This window comes from Bos taurus, chromosome 1 (assembly GCF_002263795.3).
Source record: "Bos taurus isolate L1 Dominette 01449 registration number 42190680 breed Hereford chromosome 1, ARS-UCD2.0, whole genome shotgun sequence".
NCBI lineage: Eukaryota > Metazoa > Chordata > Mammalia > Artiodactyla > Bovidae > Bos > Bos taurus.
Genome location: NC_037328.1, coordinates 53,052,517 through 53,076,270, shown reverse-complemented (window position 1 = coordinate 53,076,270; position 23,754 = coordinate 53,052,517). Strand labels below are relative to the sequence as shown.

Below are 23,754 nucleotides of genomic sequence, written 5' to 3'. Positions count from 1 at the left end.
CCATAGGTCATGCTCCCACTGGGCAGACCTGCCAAGGTTCCAGCTTCCACAAGGTGACCTCATTCCCGGGATCCCACAGCATCAATTCCTTTCATCACAGAGGTAGCGTCCTCCTGTTTCCTAAGTTCCTCACTCTCTTCTATTTGATTTCCCTACTTTTCTACCACCTGGTTTCAGGGATTAAATACTCTCTGTTGTAAATACTTGAAATGGATGCTATTTTCCCAGAAAGGCTGTCTGTGGATAAGTTCACTCACACTAGTCCCTGGGATGTCTATAATTATCACATTTTCCAGAAATATCTATCTTTGACATCAGCTCTTTGACCTCTTACTTGTAAAGGCCACCTAGAGTAGGAAAGCCAAATGGTAACTAGCTGCATACCCTGTACCTTCAAAACAGGTGATCAAAAGCAATATCACATCCTGAGATATTTTCAAAGGCTTGAAAGATGTGCATGTGGATTGTTGTTGTTTAGCCGCTAAGTTGTATCTAACTCTGCGACCCCATGGACTGTATTGTAGCCTGCCAGGCTCCTTTGTTCATGGGATTTCCCAGGCAAAAACACTGGAATGGGTTGCCATTTCCTTCTCCAGGGAATCTTGCTGACCCAGGAGTTGAAACTGTCTCCGGCACTGACAGGCAGATTATTTACTGCTGACCCACCACGGAAGCCCATACATGTAGACAGTCAGACTTTATTTTCATCTAGTTCCCTAGTGTAGTCATTGCAAACATTGATAGCAATTGAATTTCAAAAAAAAAAGTAAAAACCAAACAAAAAACTCCAAAAAACAAAAACTAGACTATAAGGGCTGGATCATCAATTTAATTCCTAAAAATTTCATGTTTGATTTGAGCCAAAGATTTCTGCTTGTCTGATATTTCCTGAGCCCTGATTACTGCACTGCCTTTGGATCTCTGACCACACCCACCTGGGCTGCAAACACTTGGCTTCAGCGTGATTCTTAACTCTGCTGAGCTTAGGGATCTCATTTTCATTGCATCTTCTCCGCAGTCTGAGCCTACAAAAACAGTTGCCAATGTGCATTTTTAAAGGACTCTGCAGCCTGGCTCAGCAATCTGTTTCTTAGGAAAGAAGATTTTTCTGAGCTCCAACAGCAGAACAAAATGAGAGGTAGGTAGGCCAGACACATGCATATTCAAACTATTTTTTTTTCTTTTTAGTTTTTGTAGACTTTGACAGCAAAGAAAACCTGAGAATGATAAAGAGGAAGGCACTCAATGTTACCTAGTGTAGGACAGTACTCAGAAATGGTTTGCACTCACCAGGCCATCAAACTTGAAATTAAAGCTGGCTGCGTAGGCTAGCTCATTGAATACAGACTACCTGGTGAGGACTGCTGCAATGATTTCAGCAGATCTGAATTTCTTAAATCTCCTCTGAGAATGTTTTCTTCACTGTATCCTCTAAGGCATGTATGTGCTGAATTTAAATTACTTTGTTACTCAGAGAACAATGGTGAAAAGAGAGATAAGATGTTGAGCCGTGTAGGGTTGCCAGATATAACATAGGACACCCAGTTAAACTTGAATTCAGATAAACGACTAATAATATTTTAGTACAAGTATGTCTGGGACATAATCATACTCATGCTCAGTCGCTCAGTCATATCCGACTCTTTGTGACCCCGTGGACTGTAGCCCACCAGGCTCTGCTGTCCACAGGATTCTCTAGGCAAGAATATTGCAGTGGGTTGCCATTTTTCCCTCCAGGGGAGCTTACTAATCCAGGGATCAAACTTGTGTGTCTCATACCTCTCCTGCATTGGCAGGTGGATTCTTTACCACTAGCGCCACCTGGGAACCCTCACTAATACTAAAACAAGTCATTTACTGATTATCTGCAATTCAGATTGAACTGGGAGTCTTGTGTTTCTGTTTGTCAATTCAGGCAACTGCACCGTGGGGGCAGCTGGCATTAGCTTCTTCTCATATGAAGACAACTTGGCTGCTTTGGCAGGGGCACACACACATAGAGAAGTGGTTAAGAACTAAGGCTAGACAGTGAGATTGCCTACATTTGAATCGTTTCACTTCCACCTAATGCCTCTGATCTTGGACCAGAGCCAGGAACACAATTTGAGCAGTCAGCGTGCTTCATCAGCCTCCACTCTTAATTTTGGCAACAGCTACCCACACACTCAGCAGTGCCCCCAAGGAGATGCCCAGTTGCCTGAGTGGGAGAGGTTAGTGAAATATTTGGCAACCTCTTATCATGAGGTTTCACATTTCTGTCCCAGATCATAGAAGGGAGCTTCCCTGCCTTTTATCCCAGTAAGGGCCCATGGCTAATTCCAAATACTACCTTTCTCTAGGTGTCTGTTGTATGCAACCCACCATCAGGATCAGTTGGGGGTTTTGTTTTTGGTAGCAATAGAAGGAACCCAGGATAACAAGCAAAACATGGTTTTGAAGGGAAGGAGTTAAAGTTGCTCACGTGAATCAAACAAGGGCTGCACAAACCAGCTTCAGGAAGGACAGGAGTAGGAGCAGTGAGATGTCAAAACCCAGCTGCAGAAGCCTGAGGTCACTGCACCAGGTCCCTACTTGAGATGACCCCTACTTTTCCACCTCTGTCAGATTTCCAAATCATTTGGGTACTCTCCTGAATCCGGGTGTTCTATTCCTGGGTCAGAATGATAAGGCACAAGGACCGAGAATGAAGACACAGCCAGAGCCCCTGAGGGAGTGGATGTGAGCTGAGCACACATCCTAGTGGGCACCTACTATAAGCTTTGACCCAGAACCCCATTAGGATTCTATTATAATAATCAGTAATGCTCAAAATTCTCCAAGCTAGGCTTCAACAGTACATGAACCAAAAACTTCCAGATGTTAAAGCTGGATTTAGAAAAGGCAGAGAAACCACAGATCAAATTGCTAACAACCACTGGATCATAGAAAAAGCAAGAGAATTCCAGAAAAACATATACTTCTGCCTCATTGACTACACTAAAAGCCTTTGTGTGGATCACAACAAACTGTAGAAAATTCTGGAAGAGATGGGACCACCATCTCTCTGCAAGAGACCAGACCACCTGACCTGGAAAATTCTGGAAGAGATGGGACCACTATCTCTCTGGAAGAGACCAGACCACCTAACCTGCCTCCTGAGAAATCTGTATGCAGGTCAAGAAGCAACAGTTAGAACCGGACATGGAACAATCGACTGGTTCCAAATTGGGAAAGGAGTACCTCAAGGCTGTATATTGTGTCACACTGCTTATTTAAGTTATATGCACAGTACCTCATGTAAAATGCTGAACTGGAGGAAGCATAAGCTGGAATCAAGATTGCTGGAAGAAATATCAATAACCTCAAATATGCAGATGACACCATCCTTATGCCAGAAAGTGAAGAGGAACTAAACAGCCTCTTGATGAAACTGAAAGAGGAGAGTGAAAAAGATGGCTTAAAAACTCAACATTCAAAAAACTAAGATCATGACATCTGGTCCCATCACTTCATGAGAAATAGATGGGGAAACAAGGGAAACAGTGACAGACTTTATTTTGGGGGGCTCCAAAATCACTGTAGATGGTAACTGAAGCCATGAAATGAAAAGACACTTTCTCCTTAGAAGAAAAGCTATGACAAACCTAGACAGCATATCAAAAAGTAGAGACATTACTGACAAAGGTCCGTCTAGTCAAAGCTATAGTTTTTCCAGTAGTCATGTATGGGTGTGAGAGTTGGACTATAAAGAAAGCTGAGTGCCAAAGAATTGATGCTTTTGAACTGTGGAGTTGGAGAAGACTCTTGAGAGTCCCCTGGACTACAAGGAGATAAAACCAGTCAATCCTAAGGGAAATCAGTCCTGAATATTCATTGGAAGGACTGATGCTGAAGCTGAAACTCCAATCTTTGACCACTGATGCCAAGAATTGACTCATTGGAAAAGACCCTGATGCTGGGAAAGATTGAAGGCAGGAGGAGAAGGGGATGACAGAGGATGAGACTGTTGGATGGCATCATGGACTCAATGGACATGAGTTTGAGCAAGCTCTGGGAGTTGATGATGGACAGGGAAGCCTGGCATGCTGCAGTCCATGGGGGTCACAAAGAGTCAGACATGACTTAGTGACTGAACAGATAATAATCATAGATATAACAGATGTATGGATAGAAATTTCTGTTACAGAGAAGAAATGGAAACAATTTACATGTCCAATCAAGGGAAGATTAGAATAATAATATGGAGAAATAAAATACAGTATATAAAGGTACCTTATTTATCAGATGATTTTAAATGCTGGATTGATATTTCATGTTATAGGAAGCTCTCCTATGAAATTTATAATGCAAGTCAGGATTTTACCATGATTCGTTTCTGTTTTCTGATTTCAAAAATCTTCCCAAGAAAAAAACTCTGTGAAATGATAAGTAAAAATAATGCATAATCCTAAGCTAGATGCTTCCCCTGCTCCCCATCCCAGAGGTTGACTCACTGAATCTGGAGTGAGGGCTACATTTTCACAAACCACTCCAGAGAGTTCCACCTCAGGTTGCACAGAGATCACATTTGACCACTCCAGAGAGTTCCACCTCAGGTTGCACAGAGATCACATTTGAGAACAATGTTTTAGATGTTAGTGGAGGATATTGTTTGAAGGATATCCTTCAAATGACTAGAGTCTCCAGGCTTGAAATAGTCTAATAAACTCTGAGAGTTAATCTGTTCTGCTAGCAGTCCTTGCCATTGTGTCATTTCTCTAATAGCATCTTTCCCTCCTTGGGGATTTTCTTCCTAATTCACAATATGAGGAGAGATTGAGAGAGGTGACACCCATCTGGCCCTTGCCTTTCACAGGTAGGCACCTGTGTTAGGTCCTAGGCTGCATAACAAATACCACACATTTACTAGCTTAGAACAACTCACTTGTATTATCTCACAATCACAATAGCTTAACAGAATTTTGTGCTCAGGGTGTCACCCGGCTGCAGTCAAGGTTGTCAGCCAGGGCTGCTATCTCATCTGAGGCCTGTAGTCATTTTACAAGATCACTGACTGTCAGTGGAATCTGGTTCCTTGCAGCTGTAGTGCTGAGGCCCCCCCCACACCATCCACTGGCATGGGGTCCTCTCCACCACAGGGTGGTCTGCTGCTTCAAGGCCAGCAAGAACATAGCTTCTTGACCTCTGCTAAAGGACTCACTGCTTAGGGTCAGGCCCACTCCGAATTCTGTCTCTTGGTTACCTCAAAATCAACTGCAAATCAAGAAAAATCAACTTTGTCAGGGAGTGTATTCTAATCAAGGCTGTGACTACCAAATCATGTTTACAGACCTAGTCCACATTCAAAGGGAATTCTACAGAGTGTGTATACCAGCAAGCAAAAATCCTGGGGCCATCAGAGAGTTTGACCACTGTGAGAGCCTGCCTTTGAATGACCCTCAGAGATCAGACTCTAGTATCCTACATTGGACTGGCACAGGTCTGTCTTACCAATAGAAAACTGCAGAAATGATATGTTCCTAATTGGGTTATAGAAGAACTGTGTCCTCCAGTTTGGTTTCTCTTGCTCCCTGATTGTTCACTCTGGGGGAAGCCAGCTGTCAACGCTGTATGAGAAGCCTCTGTGGAGAGATCTACTTGACAAGTAAATGACTCTCCCAACCAGCAACCAAAGGAATGAGCCTGGAAGCAATTTCTCCAGCTTTTTCAGATGACTGCAGCCCTGGCCAACATTTTACATCTTATCTGCAATCCAATGGGAGACCTGGAGCCAGAAACATTCAGCTCAGCCGCTTCTGGGCTTCCATTGTGGCTCAGTTGGTAAAGAATCTGCCTGCAACGTGGGAGATCCCCTGCAGAAGGGAAGGGCTACCCATTCCAGTATTCTGACCTGGAGAATTCCATGGACTGTATAGGCCATGGGGTCATAGAGTCAGACATGACTAAGTGACTTTCACTTTCAAGCTGCTTCCAGATTTCTCACTCTCAGAAACTGTGCGAGATGATAAATGTTTGTTGTTTTAAGCTGCTGAGTTGAGGGATTATTTGTTATGCATCAGTAGGTAACCAATGCAATACTTGTCCCAGGCCTGACTAATCTAGAGAGAGAAACAAACATGTGTTCCTCTTCTCTAATAACACAGGAGAAGCACATATGCAACAGGAGTTAATAAGCCCATAAAGAGAGGAGCAGAGAGCAAAGGTAGGTTGGATGGTGCAAGGGCAGCAGTGGTATTTTTTCAGCCTTTGGATCCAGTCAGGTTTAATTTAGTCCCATGCTTATTATTCTCAGTATTATGAGCCAATGAATTCTTTCTCCCCGCTTTAAGTTCAGAGCCTTCCAAAGTACATTTAGTCCTACTGAAAGTATTTTGGTCCTCTGTCCATCGAATAAATAAGCATAAAAATATACTGATATGCAGTGTAGTCAGCCCAAAGACCATAATTTGTTCCTCTTCCCCATCTCTTGATGGCTATGATAGGCTGAAATCTGGTTTCTGTCACTTGCAACTGGGAGGAGTTCTGATTCAAAAGCCCTGGTAGGATTAGTTTCATGTGTCACTGTGGTCATTTTCTTATTGCATCTGTCCCTCTAAGGTCATATTGGCTGGCCCTGGATCGTATGTTAGGTCATGCTCTTCAGGTTCCTTGAAAATAAGTTTTGTTTTCTTGTGTTTCTAAGAAAGTGCCTATGGCATTTTCTCCCAGGGAAGCCAGAGCATGCTGAGAGTCTAGCAATTTGACTAAATGATCTACATTTATCCAGGATAAATTTCCTCTATAGTGTATGGCATCTTGCTTCCTAACTTAGCTAATCAAACACTCTCTGGGTACCAAGCCAACTGTTCATGCTGAAGCAGGCTGAGCAGTCATTGTGAAAAGAAACACAATAAACAAATCCCACGCATGAATCGAGCAAAGATTCTGAGTTCTGAGAGGCAGTTTTTCCATCTAGTCTCAGTGCAAAGGAGTCTACAGAGGCCACACAGTTAACCCACTGTTCACTCTGCTTCCTCCCAACTCTGAACCATAGCAGTGAGTTTACATAGAACGAGACCTCTTTAGTGAGCCCCCTCACCCACATAACAATCCTATTGTGATTTTCTTCTAGACACCAGCACTGCTGCCAAAATAACAGATAATGCATTTTAAATTGAAATTTATAATCATTAAACAAAGTCAAGAGGCCGAGTCCTAACTTCCCTTCCCCACAAATTCCTAATTTTGTCATTTCCTAGAATAATATAGTAGTATAGGCTCTAAATTCACCTCAACAGCATTATTTCTTACCAAATCAATTTCTTTAACTTAGCCTAGTGACCATTCATAAAACCTGCCCTTAGAAAAACTCAAGTAATTCTGTTAATAGTGTTTGCCATTTGGTTCAATACATTCAGCATCCAGGAACTGAGTAAAAGGAGCTCAGAGAAATTGGTACTAACAATACCCAGCAGTTTTTTCCCCTAAAGATAGTTTTCTATCACATTGATTAGGATCAGAGACTCTAGAATTAGACTACTTGGATTCAGAGCTCAGGTTTTCCATTTAAAGCCATGTATCATTGGCCAAATTACCCAACTCCTCTTTGTCCAATTTTACATCTATAACATAGGGATAATAGTAATATCCATCTTGGGATCATTTTTATAAGAACTATTTAATGATATTCAAAAACACTTTTAATACTACCTGGTACACAGTGAAGTATTAAACAAACAGCCAGCACAGACTATATTAAAATCTGATTGTTTATCTCCCAACTTACCACAGAAGATACTTCAGCATCATTCAAAAGAAGTATCACCATCGCATCTTGTGTAGCATTTGTACTCTTCTACATGCTGTGGAAGAAATCAAATTAAGGTTATTTCAGAGTACTGGTATCCCCATATGACTTCAAAAAAAAAAAAAAACACCCACATATCTTCTTTACAGGAAGATATTATCCCAAGCTGAAAATCATTTCTACAACATTTTTGCAAATATAGTTTCTGGCACACAATAAAAAATAACTAGGCACTCAGAGACAAGATAATAAACAGCAAATAGAACTCACAAGTACCTTAAAGGCTAGAGTTTTTAGACAGAGATGTTAAAATAACCATACTTCCTTAGATTAAGGAGATAGGACAAGATGGAGAATTTTGGTAGAGGGTTGAAAACCATAAATAGAAATGACAAGAACTGGAAAATAATAACCAAAATTAGTGACAATTTAATAAATTGATTTAATACCCGTTTAGACAGCCAAAAGGAATTAGTAGCCTGGATATGGATTGGCTTGAAAGAACTATCCCAAATGAAGCAAAGAAAAATGAAAGAGTGAGATTAGAAAGGAAGAAACTGAGGATACAGTGAGAAGGTACCATATAATGGAATTCTAGGGAGGGAAAAAGAATGGGCAAGAAGAATTATTTGAAGAAATAATGGATAAAACTTTTCCCAAAATGAAAGACATCAATATACAAACTTAGAAGCCAAAACAATTCTAAAAAGAATAAAGAGAAAAACACCAGGGACCCAACTGTGAAACTTTAAAAACCAAAGAAAACGTTTTAAAGCAGCTGGACGTAACAAAGGCAGACTGCCTTTAAAGGAACAACAATTAGGCAGATAGCTAACTTTTAATAGACTTAATAGGAACCAGAAAACACAAAATAATATGTTCAAAATATTAAAAGAAAATAACTCCCAACCTAGAATTAGAAGTTTAGCAAAATAGTATTTCAATAAGAATGAAATAAATAATTTTAATCAGTAAATCAGAATTTGTAGCCAAAAAAGATACTAAAGACATGCTTTACAGCAGACAGAAAATAGTACCAGGAGACCCAGATTTAGAATGGAATGAAAAGCAATGAAAACATGAATTTAAACAAATAAACTGATAATGATGATAATGACAATGATGATAGTGTTCAAAATATAAGCAGAACTAAAGAACATAACAATAATGGCTTAAAAGTTTAGGTGGTGGTGGCTTAGTCACTAAGTTGTGTCCGACTCTTGCAATCCCGTGGACTGTAGCCTGTCAGGCTCCTCTGTCCATGGGATTCTCCAGGCAAGAATACTGGAGTGGGTTGCCATCTCCTTCTCCAGGGGATCTCCCTGACCCAGGAATCGAAGCCGGGTCAACTGCATTGCAGGCAGATAATTTACCAACTGAGCTATGAGGGAAGCCCCAAGAGAGAGGGGCTAATCAGAGGAGATTAAAGAGTTGATATATCTAAAAGGAGCCTCAGGTTCTTGCATTGCCCATGAAGAAGGTAAATACCAAGAATATAAGGATTTGAAAACCAAAAATGTATGTCATAATTTTATGGTTTATCAGTTTACTGGTTACCAAATTCTGTAACTTTCAAGGTAGTAAAGAAAAAAAAATGAGTAATAAATTTTTGATAAAGCCAGAAAGAAGAAACTCTTGGGCGGGGGCGGGGGGGGGGGAGGGATAAAAAATAAAATAAATGGGACAAATAGAAAGGACTAAATATGCCAGACACAAAACAATTCCTGTAGAATCAAGAATTTTAAATCCTTGCTAAATTTGCATGATTTAAATTGTCAGATATTCTAACCCAGGCAAAAAATTCTAAACACGCAAAATTATAAGGTTTAAGGATTTATACTTAGGTACTAAAACTAAAGGAAAGAGAAGGATATCATAAAAATTTGGAAGAGGCTTTCTTTGAGGGAGAGAGATGGTAGTAACTTGGAGGGAACATGAAGGATTAGTACTGTCTGACTGCTTGGCTAGCCAGGTGGTGGTTACCTGATAGGTTTTTGTTCTCTGCTGATTCACTTAACTACATGCATGTTTGTGTACTTCTCTGTATTTATTCTATTTCTACAAAAAAAATTATAAAAGGATAAGGGAGATCTAAATATGCTGATATGGTATAATCTTCAGAAATACACAGTTAAAATAAGGCATACAACAGCATACATATTATGATCTTGTTAGCATAAAAAAGCTCACATACTATATACATGATTATATTCACACAGATCATTTTTCAAGACATAAATAGTAAATTTAATACGGCCTCTTGCCTCTAAGAGGGGAAACTAGACTCTGGTGAAGTTTATGGAAGAAAGAGGCTAATTTTCATCTATATGCTTTTATTGTGAACATAACTTCTGAATTTTTTTAACAAAATTCTTTTGTTACCAACCTATAAGTCAAATGTGAAGCCAAAACAAGCGTAGCATTTGATGAGGTCATTATTTTCAAATTAACAACTGCATTCTGAAATCTTAATTTAAATCTGCAATGTATAACCAAGAATTTTAAATCATTGCTCAATTTGTTCAAAAGATGGGTCAAATTTTCACAACCATGAAGGGAAGAAATGTGGCTTTCATTTTAAAAAGATATCCACGAATTGATTATCTTTCCACTTCTCCCACGCAAACGGAGTAGAGATAGGTATAGATAATTCATTTTCATTTCAACTTGTTTCTAGACTGTTGATAGAAGCCTTCTATCTGCATTACAATGGAGTGTTACTAAGAACAAAAAGCAAACTTAGGGTAAACTGAATGGCTGAATTTAAGAATCTGCCATAAATCACAACACTCTAGGTTTTTAGTCATATGAACACAGGACCTGATCAGAATGCAATAATATGAATAATTTGAGTTATCAGAGCAACTAGAGCTAAATGCAGGATACATTTCAGGAATTCAGCAACAAATGAAAAGAAAATGCCTGCTGTCTAGAAGTCAAGAAGTGAGCTCCCCGGGATTTCTGGGTTAAAACAGCAGTTGAACACATGTTTCTAATTTTATTTTTTACCTCCTTAGGTCAATAAAATTTAGGGAAAAAAATTTTTTTTAAAAAGAGAAAGATATAAATCGGAAAAACAGAAGAGAGAAAAATGTCATCAAATTTGGAAGCTAGAGAAAGTTGGACAAGAATTAACTTAATACGCCCAAGATATCTAATCTCTAGCTAGTACTGGAAATGTGTGAAGGCCAGACAACTTATACCACAATGTGCCTAATGGCATGTTGTTGTTTAGTCCTGTGACCCTGTGGATTGCAGCATGCCAGGCTTCCCCATCCTCCACTGTTTGCAAGAGTTTGCTCAAACTCATGTCCACTGAGCTGATGATGCCGTCCAATCACCCTGTCCTCTGTCATCCTCTTCTCTTTTTGCCTTCAGTCTTTCCCAGCATCAGGGTCTTTTCTAACGAGTCAGCTCTTTGCATCAGGTGGCCAAAGTATTGGAACTTCAGCTTCAGGATCAGTCATTTCAATAAATATTCAGGGTTGACTCCCTTTAGGATTGACTGGTTTAATCTGCTTGCAGTCCAAGGGACTTTCAAGAGTCTTCTTCACCACCACAATCCACACCACAACCCAAAGGCATAGGAACTATCTCAGAGACTGATAAGAAAAGAAAGACTAGTTTCTGTGAAAGCTATTTCCTGTAGTCATCTAATGCAGTTTGACAGGATCCTCCTCTCTGCTATGGACTGCATGTTTGCATCCCTTCAAAACTCATATGCTGAAACCCTAATACCCAATGGAACAGTATTGGGAGACAGGGCCCCCCAGATGGGAATAGCATCCTTATAAGAAGACAGCTTGTTTCTCTCTCTGCTCTCCACCATGCGAGGACACAGTGAGAAGACAGCCAGCTACAAATCAGGAAGTGGGCCCTCACCAGACGCTGGATCTGCAAGCAACTTGATCTTAGACTTTCTAGCCTCCAGAACCATAAGAAGTAAATTTTCACTATTTAAACCACCTTGTTGTCGTTGTTCAGTCGCTCAGTTGTGTCCGACTCTTTGCAACCCCATGGACTGAAGCATGCCAGGCTACCCCGTCCTTCACCATCTCCTGGAGCTTGCTCAAACTTACATCCATTGAGTTGGTGATGCCATCCAACTGTCTCATCCTCTGTCATCCCCTTCTCTTCCTGCCTTCAATCTTTCCCAGCATCATGGTCTTTCCAATGAGTCAGCTCTTCGCATCAGCTGGCCAGAGTATTGGAACTTCAGCTTCAGCATTAATCTTTCCAATGAATATTCAGCATTGATTTCTTTTAGGATGGACTGGTTTGATCTCTTTGCAGTCCAAGGGACTCTCAAGTGTCTTCTCCAACACCACAGTTCAAAAGCATCAGTTCTTTGGTGCTTAGCCTTCTTTATGGTCTTTATGGTCCAATCCATACATGACTACTGGAAAAACCATAGCTTTGACTATATGAACCTTTATCGGTAAAGTAACGTCTGTGCTTTTCAATATGCAGTCTAGATTTGTCATAGCTTTGCTGCCAAGAAGCAAGTGTCTTTTATTTTCATGTCTGCAGTCACTGTCCTTGGGCAGTGATTTTGGAGCCCAAGAAAATAAAGTCTGTCACTGTTTCCATTGTTTCCTAATCTATTTGCCATGAAGTAATGGGACTGGATGCCATGATCTTAGTTTTCTGAATGCTGAGTTTTAAGCCAGCTTTTTCACTCTCCTCTTTCACTTTCATCAAGAGGCTCTTTAATTCCTCTTTGCTGTCTGCCATAAGGGTGGTGTCATCTGCATATCTGAGGTTATTGATATTTCTCCTGGCAATCTTGATTCCAGTTTATGCTTCATTCAACCCATTTTTCATGATGTACTCTGCACATATGCTAAATAAGCAGGGTGACAGTATACACCCTTGATGTACTTCTTTCCCGATTTAGAACCAGTCTATTATTGTTCCATGTCCAGTTCTAACTGTTGTTTCTTGACCTGCATACAGTTTCTCAGGGGGCAGGTCAGGTGGTTTGGTATTCCCATCTCTAAGAATTTTCCAGTTTGTTGTGATCCACACAGTCAAAGGCTTTAGCATAGTCAATGAAGCAGAAATAGATGTTTTTCTGGGATTCTCTTGCTTTTTCTATAAAATAAATAATTCATAAGAAATAAACGTTCAGAAGCAGGGCAGATGCTCGCATTGGCCACTAGCAAGTGGGGACTGGACAGGGAGGCGCAGGCTGCATTGTTTAGGCTAAGGACCAGCATGAATGCCCTGAGGGCAATCTGAAGGAACTAACTAGAGATAGCAGCCCAGACTGTAGGATAGCTATTCTGTGAAAAGCCCTAACCTAAGACACCGCCAGGACTGTGTTCTGTGACATCACAGAACAAAGGACTGAGCAGAGCTAGCTGGCTGCAGACCAGCCCATCCCCCACCAGAGACAGGCAGGCAAGAGCAGCCAGAGCTGGAAGGGGGCAATCACGGCCCCAGAGAAGCATCATCTACCAAACTGCAAGCAGGCTTCATTGCTAACCAAGACTTCCTGGGATTCTGGACGGTCGACATCCGCTGGGACGGTCACAGCCAGAGATCAGCTCTCCAGAAAAGACATACAGCACAGCTGAGAAGGCATGCCAGCTGTACATCCAGAAAACCAAGCAGCAGGGACAGGGGAGGAGATAAGTCACAGCCCCCGACTGGGGGCAACTGCGCTCACCAAGCACCTGGTCACCTGAGCTGCTTGGATCTGGGAAGGGCACAAAACGCAGGCCCAACCAAGTCTGCGCCTTTGTGGAGTACCCAAGAACCTGAACCTGAGAGGCTTAGACCTGGGAAGTGCATGCAAACCAGGCCCCGCCTCAGATAGTTCCCAGCAGAGCAACCTAGTGCCTGAACACTGTAGCACACACTGGGAAAGCACACACGCCAGGAGCAGGGGCAAACCCAGTGTGGCTGGGACACTGGGAGCACTCCCCACACACACCAGGGATACTTGTTTGCAGCGTTCCTCCCTCCCCACAGCACAACGGAACAAGTAAGCCTAAAAAAGTGACCACCAGCGACCCCTTGTGTCAGGGTGGAAATTAGACACTGAAGAGGCCAGCAAACAAGAAGCTAAAATAAACAGAGGGAACCGCTTTGGAAGTGACAGGTGAAATAGAGTAAAACCCTGCACTTAGCACTGACTACATAGGAAGGGGCCTATAGATCTTGAGAAGTATAAGCTGGATTAAGGAACTAACTGAAATGAACTGACCCCACACTGTCCACAACACCACCAAAGAAAGTCCTAGATATATTTTTACTTTTATCATTTTTTAAAAAAAATTTAAGTCCTCTAACACTCCTTTTCAATATGCTATCTAGGTTGGTCATAACTTGTCTTCCTAGGAGCAAGCGTCTTTTAATTTCATGGCTGCAGTCATCATCTGCAGTGATTTTGGAGCCCCCAAAACTAGTCTGACACTGTTTCCACTGTTTCCCCATCTATTTCCCATGAAGTGATGGGACCGGATGCCATGATCTTCGTTTTCTGAATGTTGAGCTTTGAGCCAACTTTTTCACTCTCCTCTTTCACTTTCATCAAGAGGCTTTTTAGTTCCTCTTCACTTTCTCCCATAAGGGTGGTGTCATCTGCATATTGGAGGTTATTGATATTTCTCCCGGCAATCTTGATTCCAGCTTGTGCTTCTTCCAGCCCAGCGTTTCTCATGATGTATTCTGCATAGAAGTTAAATAAGCAGGGTGACAATATACAGCCTTGACGTACTCCTTTTCCTATTTGGAACCAGTCTGTTGTTCCATGTCCAGTTCTAACTGTTGCTTCCTGACCTGCATATAGGTTTCTCAAGAGGCAGGTCACCGAAGAATTGATGCTTTTGAACTGTGGTGTTGGAGAAGACTCTTGAGAGTCCCTTGGACTACAAGGATATCTAGCCAGTCCATTCTAAAGGAGATCAGTCCTAGGTGTTTTTTGGAAGGAATGATGCTAAAGCTGAAACTCCAGTACTTTGGCCACCTCATGCAAAGAGTTGACTCATTGGAAAAGACTCTGATGCTGGGAGGGAATAAGGGCAGGAGGAAGAGGGGACGACAGAGGATGAGATGGCTGGATGGAATCACCAACTCGATGGACGTGAGTTTGAGTGAACTCTGGGAGATGGTGATGGACAGGGAGGCCTGGCACGCTGCGGTTCATGGGGTTGCAAAGAGTTGGACACGACTGAGCAACTGAACTGAACTGAATACTCCTTTAATTTTCATTTTTTATAACCTACTATTACTTTGCAAAAAAAAAAGACCATATTTTTAAAGCAAACTTCATACATATACATTTTATAATTTTTCTGACTTTGTTTTTTTCTTTAATATTGTATTTTTGAGAATCTAACCTCTACTCTAGATTTTTAATCTTTGCTTTTTGGTATTTGTTATCAATTTTGTACCTGTAAGAACCCAATCTTCAGTACCCATTTTTACTTGGGAGAGAGATTACTGGCTTGACTGCTCTCTCCCTCTTTGGATGCTCCTTTTTCTCCACTAGGTCGCCTCTATCTCCTGCCTCCCCCTTCTCTTCTCTACCCAACTCTGTGAATCTCTGTGTGTTCCAGACGGTGGAGAACATTTAGGGAACTAATTACTGGCTAGATCAGTCTGTCTCTTTTTGATTCCCACTTTTATCCTCCTGGCCACCTTTGTCTCCTTCCTCCCTATTCTCTTCTCTGTGTAACTCCATGAACATCTCTGAGAGATCCAGACTGTGGAGAACACATAGGAAAGTGATTACTGGCTATCTTGCTCTCGCCCCTTTTCATTCCCCCTCTTCTCCTCCTGGTCACCTCTATCTCCCTCCTCCCTCTTCTCTTCTCCATGTAACTCTATGTACCTCTCCAGGTGTCCTTCATTGTGGAGAAACGTTTCATCATTAAACTAATCATAAACCTAGATGTTTTATCATCAGTGCTGTATAGATGGAGAAGTCTTGAGGCTACTGTAAAAATAAGACTGAAAACCAGAGGCAGGAGGCTTAAATCCAAATCCTGAGAATACCAGAGAACTCCTGACTCCAGGGAACATTAATCAATAGGAGCTCATCAAACGCCTCCATACCTACACTGAAACCAAGCACCACCCAAGGCCCAACAAGTTCCAGGCAAGACATACCATGCAAATTCTCCAGCAACACAGGAACATAGACCTGAGCTTCAATATACAGGCTGCCCAAAGTCACTCCAAATCCACTGACATCTCAAAACTCATTACTGGACACTTCATTGCACTCCAGAGAGAAGAAATCCAGATCCACCCACCAGAACACTGACACAAACTGCCCTAACCAGGAAACCTTGACAAGCCACCTGTCCAACCCCACCCACAGTGAGGAAACTCCACAATAAAGAGAACTCCACAAACTGCCAGAATATGGAAAGGCCACCCCAAACACAGCAATATAAACAAGATGAAAAGGCAGAGAAATAATCAGCAGGTAAAGGAACAGGATAAATGCCCACCAAACCAAACCAAAGAGGAAGAGATAGGGAATCTACCTGATAAAGAATTCCAAATAATGATAGAGAAAATGATCCAAAATCTTGAAAACAAAATGGAGTTACAGATAAATAGCCTGGAGACAAGGATTGAGAAGATGCAAGAAAGGTTTAATAAGAACCTAGAAGAAATAAAAGAGTATATAATGAATAATGCAATAAATGAGATCAAAAACACTCTGGAGGGAACAAATAGTAGAATAAGTAGAGGCAGAAAATAGGATTAGTGAAGTAGAAGACAGAATAGTAGAAATAAATGAATCAGAGAGGAAAAAAGAAAAATGAATTAAAAGAAATGAGGACAACCTCAGAGACCTCTGTGACAATGTTAAACACCCCAACATTCGAATCATAGGAGTCCCAGAAGAAGAAGACAAAAAGAAAGACCATGAGAAAATACGTGAGGAGATAATAGTTGAAAACTTCCCTAAAATGGGGAAGGAAATAATCACCCAAGTCCAAGAAACCCAGAGAGTCCCAAACAGGATAAACCCAAGGCAAAACACCCCAAGACACATATTAATCAAATTAACAAAGATCAAACACAAAGAACAAATATTAAAAGCAGCAAGGGAAAAACAACAAATAACACACAAGGGGATTCCCATAAGGATAACAGCTGATCTTTCAACAGAAATTCTTCAGGCCAGGAGGGAATGGCAGGACATACTTAAAGTGATGAAGGAAAATAACCTACAGCCCAGATTACTGTACCCAGCAAGGATCTCATTCAAATATGAAGGAGAAATCAAAAGCTTTACAGACAAGCAAAAGCTGAGAGAATTCAGCACCACCGAACCAGCTTTTCAACAAATGCTAAAGGAGATTCTCTAGACAGGAAACACAAAAAGGGTGCATAAACTCGAACCCAAAACAATAAAGGAAATGGCAACAGGATCATACTTATCAATAATTACCTTAAACATAAATGGGTGGAATGCCCCAACCAAAAGACAAAGACTGGCTGAATGGATACAAAAACAAGACCCCTACACATGTTGTCTACAAGAGACCCACCTCAAAACAGGGGACACATACAGACTGAAAGTGAAGGGCTGGAAAAAGACATTCCACGCAAATAGAGACCAAAAGAAAGCGGGAGTAGCAATACTCATATCAGATAAAATAGACGTTAAAGGACACTACATAATGATCAAAGGATCAATCCAAGAAGAAGATATAACAATTATAAATATATATGCACCCAACATAGGAGCACCGCAATATGTAAGACAAATGTTAACAAGTATGAAAGGGGAAATTAACAATAACACAATAATAGTAGGAGACTTTAATACCCCACTCACACCTATGGATAGATCAACTAAACAGAAAATTAACAAGGAAACACAAACTTTAAATGATACAATAGACCAGTTAGACCTTTAATTGATATCTATAGGACATTTCACCCCAAAACAATGAATTTCACCTTTTTCTCAAGCGCACATGGAACCTTCTCCAGGATAGATCACGTCCTGGGCCATAAATCTAGCCTTGGTAAATTCAAAAAAATTGAAATCATTCCAAGCATCTTTTCTGACCACAATGCAGTAAGATTAGATCTCAATTACAGGAGAAAAACTATTTAAAATTTCAACATATAGAGGCTGAACAACACACAGCTGAATAACCAACAAATCACAGAAGAAATAAAAAAAGAAGTCAAAATATGCATAGAAATGAATGAAAATGAAAACACAACAACCCCAAACCTGTGGGACACTGTAAAACCAGTGCTAAGGGGAAGGTTCATAGCAATACAGGCATACCTCAAGAAACAAGTCAAATAAATAACCTAACTCTACACCTAAAACAACTAGAGAAGGAAGAAATGAAGAACCCCAGGGTTAGTGGAAGGAAAGATATCTTAAAAATTAAGGCAGAAATAAATGCAAAAGAAACAAAAGAGACCATAACAAAAATCAACAAAACCAAAAGCTTTGGAGGATAAATAAAATTGACAAACCATTAGCCAGACTCATCAAGAAACAAAGGGAGAAGAATCAAATCAACAAAATTAGAAATGAAAATGGAGAGATCATAACAGACAATACAGAAATACAAAGGATCATAAGAGACTACTATCAGCAATTATATGCCAATAAAATGGACAACGTGGAAGAAATGGACAAATTCCTAGAAAAGTACAACTTTCCAAAACTGAACCAGGAAGAAATAGAAAATCTTAACAGACCCATCACAAGCACGGAAATTGAAACTGTAATCAAAAATCTTCCAGCAAACAAAAGCCCAGGTCTAGATGGCTTCACAGCTGAATTCTACCAAAAATTTAGAGAAGAGCTAACACCTATCCTACTCAATCTCTTCCAGATAATTGCAGAGGAAGGTAAACTTCCAAACTCATTCTATGAGGCCACCATCACCCTATTACCAAAACCTGACAAAGATGCCACAAAAAAAGAAAACTACAGGCCAATATCACTGATGAACACAGATACAAAAATCCTTAACAAAATTCTAGCAATCAGAATCCAACAACACATTAAAAAGATCCTACACCATGACCAAGTGGGCTTTATCCCAGGGATGCAAGGATTCTTCGATATCTGCAAATCAATCAATGTAATACACCACATTAACAAATTGAAAAATAAAAGCCATATGATTATCTCAATAGATACAGAAAAAGCCTTTGACAAAATTCAACATCCATTTATGATAAGAACTCTCCAGAAAGCAGGAATAGAAGGAACATACCTCAACATAATAAAAGCTATATATGACAAACCCACAGCAAACATTATCCTCAATGGTGAAAAATTGAAAGCATTTCCCCTAAAGTCAGGAACAAGACAAGGGTGCCCACTTTCACCACTACTATTCAACATAGTTTTGGAAGTTCTGGCCACAGAAATCAGAGCAGAAAAAGAAATAAAAGGAATCCAAATTGGAAAAGAAGAAGTAAAACTCTCACTGTTTGCAGATGACATGATCCTCTACATAGAAAACCCTAAAGACTCCACCAGAAAATTACTAGAACTAATCAATGAATATAGTAAAGTTGCAGGATATAAAATCAACACACAGAAATCCCTTGCATTCCTATACACTAATAATGAGAAAATAGAAAGAGAAATTAAAGACCAATTCCATTCACCATAGCAACAAAAAGAATAAAATACTTAGGAATATATCTACCTAAAGAAACTAAAGACCTACATATAGAAAACTATAAAACACTGGTGAAAGAAATCAAAGAGGACACTAATAGATGGAGAAATATACCATGTTTATGGATTGGAAGAATCAATATAGTGAAAATGAGTATACTACCCAAAGAAATCTATAGATTCAATGAAATCCCTATCACACTACCAACAGTATTTTTCATAGAGCTAGAACAAATAATTTCACAATTTGGAAATTAAAAAAACCTCAAATAGCCAAAGCAATCTTGAGAAAGAAGAATGGAACTGGAGTAGTCAATCTGCTTGACTTCAGGCTCTACTACAAAGCCACAGTCATCAAGACAATATGGTACTGGCACAAAGACAGAAATATAGACTGATGGAACAAAATAGAAAGCCCAGAGATAAAGCCACGCACCTATGGACACCTTATCTTTGACAAAGGAGGCAAGAATATACAATGGAGAAAAGACAATCTCTTTAACAAGTGGTGCTGGGAAAACTGGTCAACCATTTGTAAAAGAATGAAACTAGAACACTTTCTAACACCATACACAAAAATAAACTCAAAATGGATTAAAGATCTAAACGTAAGACCAGAAACTATAAAAGTCCTAGAGGAGAACATAGGCAAAACACTCTCTGACATGAGTCACAGCAGGATCCTCTATGACCCACCTCCCAGAATATTGGAAATATAAGAAAAAATAAACAAATGAGACCTAATTAAAATTAACAGCTTCTGAACAACAAAGGAAACTATAAGCAAGGTGAAAAGACAGCCTTCAGGATGGGAGAAGATAATAGCAAACGAAGCATCTGACAAAGAATTAATCTCAAAAATATGCAAGCAACTCCTGCAGCTCAATTCCAGAAAAATAAACGACCCAATCAAAAAATGGGCCAAAGAACTAGACATTTCTCCAAAGAAGACATGCAGATGGCTAACAAACACATGAAAAGATGCTCAACATCACTCATTATCAGAGAAATGCAAATCAAAACCACAATGAGGTACCATTTCACGCCAGTCAGAATGGCTGCTATCCAAAAGTCTACAAGCAATAAATGCTGGAAAGGGTGTGGAAAAAAGGGAACCCTCTTACACTGTTGGTGGGAACGCAAACTAGTACAGCCACTATGGAGAACAGTGTGGAGATTCCTTTAAAAACTGGAAATAGAACTGCCTTATGACCCAGCAATCCCACTGCTGGGCATACACACTGAGGAAACCAGAATTGAAAGAGACACGTGCACCTCAATGTTCATCGCAGCACTGTTTATAATAGCCAGGACATGGAAGCAACCTAGATGTCCATCAGCAGACAAATGGATAAGAAAGCTGTGGTACATATACACAATAGAGTATTACTCAGCCATTAAAAAGAATACATTTGAATCAGTTCTAATGAGGTGGATGAAACTGGAGCCTATTATACAGAGTGAAGTAAGCCAGAAAGAAAAACACCAAGACAGTATACTAACGCATATATATGGATTTAGAAAGATGGTAATGATAACCCTGTATGCGAGACAGCAAAAGAGACACAGATGTATAGAACAGTTTTTTGGACTCTGTGGGAGAGGGAGAGGGTAGGATGATTTGGGAGAATGGCATTGAAACATGTATAATATCATATATGAAACAAATCACCAGTCCAGGTTCTATGCATGATACAGGATGCTTGGGGCTGGTGCACTGGGATGACCCAGAGGGATGATATAGGAAGGGAGGTGGGAGAGGGGTTCAGAATGGGGAACATGTGTATACCCGTGGCAGATTCATGTTGATGTATGGCAAAACCAATACAATATTGTAAAGTAAAATAAATAAATAAAAGTTTGAGTCACTAAAAAAAGAAAGAAAAAAAAACCACCAAAATTATTCATGAAAATTTCCCAGTAGTTTAATCCCTCTTAATCCCCTACCCTATCTTGCCCTGTTTCCCTTCTCTCTCCTCACTGGTAACCCCTAGTTTGTTGTCTACATCTGTGAGTCTCTCTGTTTTTTTACATTCATTTGTTTTGTTTTTTAGATTCCACATATAAGTGATGGGTGCATGCTCAGTAATGTGCAACTCTCTGCAATCCCGTAGACTGTAGCCCACCAGGCTCCTCTGTCCATGAAATTTTCCAAGCAAAAATGCTGGAGTGGCTTGCCATTTCCTACTCCAAACATTGTAAATCAACTATACTTTAACAAAAAAAAGAAAAGAAAGTTTCTCAAAACCATAGAAAGTAAAATGCTATTACTGAAAAAAATCTTACTGAATCCAAATAGTAGATGAAAATTGGAAAAGGAAATGGGAACCCTCTCCAGTATTCAACACCTACACAAAGATATCTCAAATTTCAAAGCACTAGAGGAAAAGAAGATTCTATCAACTTCTAGGGAGAAAAAGCTGATCAGAGGGATAAGGAATTATAATGACTTTAGACTTCACAACAGTATCACTGCAAGCAAAAAGAAAATGGAGTTATGTCCAGAATCCTAATGGAAAATAACTTGTAACATATAATTACAAACTCTCAAACTTTCTGAAGGTAGAAGGATGGTCTCAAAAAATAAATTTACTACCCACTCTGTTTCTCAAGAAGCTACCGGAAATGTGTTCCATCAGAATGAAAGTATAATCCAAGGGAAAAGTAAGACATGGTACAGAAAAAATAGAGTTCCAAATAGAAGAGGGATGAAGGAATTCCTTGGAGGACAGTGAACAGACATCCCAAGATGCTAGCTGGAAACTAGACCAGACTGGGGCACAATCAGGTAGAAAAGAATCCACACAGACATGCTGTAGGATGTATGACCACAATCCCTACTGCAGTCTTTTTAAAAATTAACACCTGGATAGATGCCCTGGAGAATCTGACCTAGGTAAGAATGTGGTGATCTTGACAATTTGCTGATAAGTCTGCTCTTTTCCTTCAGGATGTGCTGCTTATACTCACTGTGGACATGTATTTCATCCCACTGAAGTTTCCTGCTTCTACTTAGTTCTGAGAGCTGAAAGAAGGCCATGGTGAGCCTGCTGCTGCTGCTAAGTCGCTTCAGTCGTGTCCGACTCTGTGCAACCCCATAGACGGTAGCCCACCAGGCTCCCCCGTCCCTGGGATTCTCCAGGCAAGAACACTGGAGTGGGTTGCCATTTCCTCCAATGCATGAAAGGGAAAAGTGAAAGTGAAGTCGCTCAGTCGTGTCCGACTCTTAGCCACCCCATGGACTGCAGCCCACCAGGCTCCTCATCCATGGGATTTTCCAGGCAAGAGCACTGGAGTGGGGTACCATTGCCTTCTCCGATGGTGAGCCTAGAAGCAAGAAATTCAGGGCAATTCACTTCACTCCCACAGGTCAGATGTTTAGCACCTGTTTTATACTACAGCCCTTCCAAATTCATAGACTGTGGTGAGCCTCAGATTTCCCAGAACTCATGCATGGCCTTCTCCCACTGCCTAACCCAGAAGGTGCTTTTGTAAACTCCCAGGAAGCTGAAGTCTAAGAGTGAGAGACTACTGGGTTTATCTTGTCTTGGATTCTCTCCCACAACTAGCTTTGTATTTGCCCCATGTAGGAAGGGGAGGCATGGTGAGGAAGGTTTCAATGTGACAAACACAGGAGCATTTTAAATTCTAATTTGAAACCTGGCTGGAAGATTCAAAGGTTTTTTATTGTTGCTATTTTTTGTATTAAACATTTACTTTATACATGCAGAAAAGAAAGGATAAAGAAATAAGTCTACTCATACAGTAATGGCTGGACTATAAATTAGAACTAACTTCCTGGATGACTGTTTGGCAATGAATATCAAAAATATTAAAGCTGTATGTGTTTTTTGACCCAATAATTCTACTTCCAAAAAAATTCTACGAAAAGATGGACTATGTTCCAAGGTATACATAAAGGCTTTGCTAAATGAGAAACTAACAGTTAAAAATTAGAAATCCAAAACACCAACTCTTGCAGAACTGATTAAAATAAGTGGGATATTTATGCAATTGACCACTATGCAGTCATTAAATATGATGCATTTACTGATACACTGACATGGGTAAAGTTTACATTACACTGTCATGAGTTTAAAATAATTAAGCATATGGGCTTCCCAACTGGTGCTAGTGGTAAAGAATTCACCTGCCAATGCAGGAGAGACAAGAGACATGGTTTGATCCCTGGGTCAGAAAGATGCCTTGGAGTAGGAAATAGCAGCCCACTCCAGTACTCTTGCCTGAAGAATCCCATGTACAGAGGAACCTGGCGGGTGATAGTCTAAGGGCCACAAAGAGTTGGACACGACTGAGCACACTGTTTAAAATAATTAAGCATAGACCATATAAT

At 40.3% G+C, this 23,754-nt stretch overlaps 1 protein-coding gene across 6 annotated transcripts in view; it reads right to left on the bottom strand.

Annotated features, from left to right (window-relative positions):
* The window catches only part of HHLA2 (HERV-H LTR-associating 2), a 135,895-nt gene that overhangs the window by 42,957 nt on the left and 69,184 nt on the right, over positions 1-23,754 (bottom strand). For all 6 annotated transcript variants that reach the window (XM_015471258.3, XM_059887817.1, XM_059887807.1 and 3 more), the window contains one exon: positions 7,745-7,820. The gene's annotated coding sequence lies outside the window, so the exon portion shown is untranslated. The remainder of the gene's footprint in view (positions 1-7,744; positions 7,821-23,754) is intronic.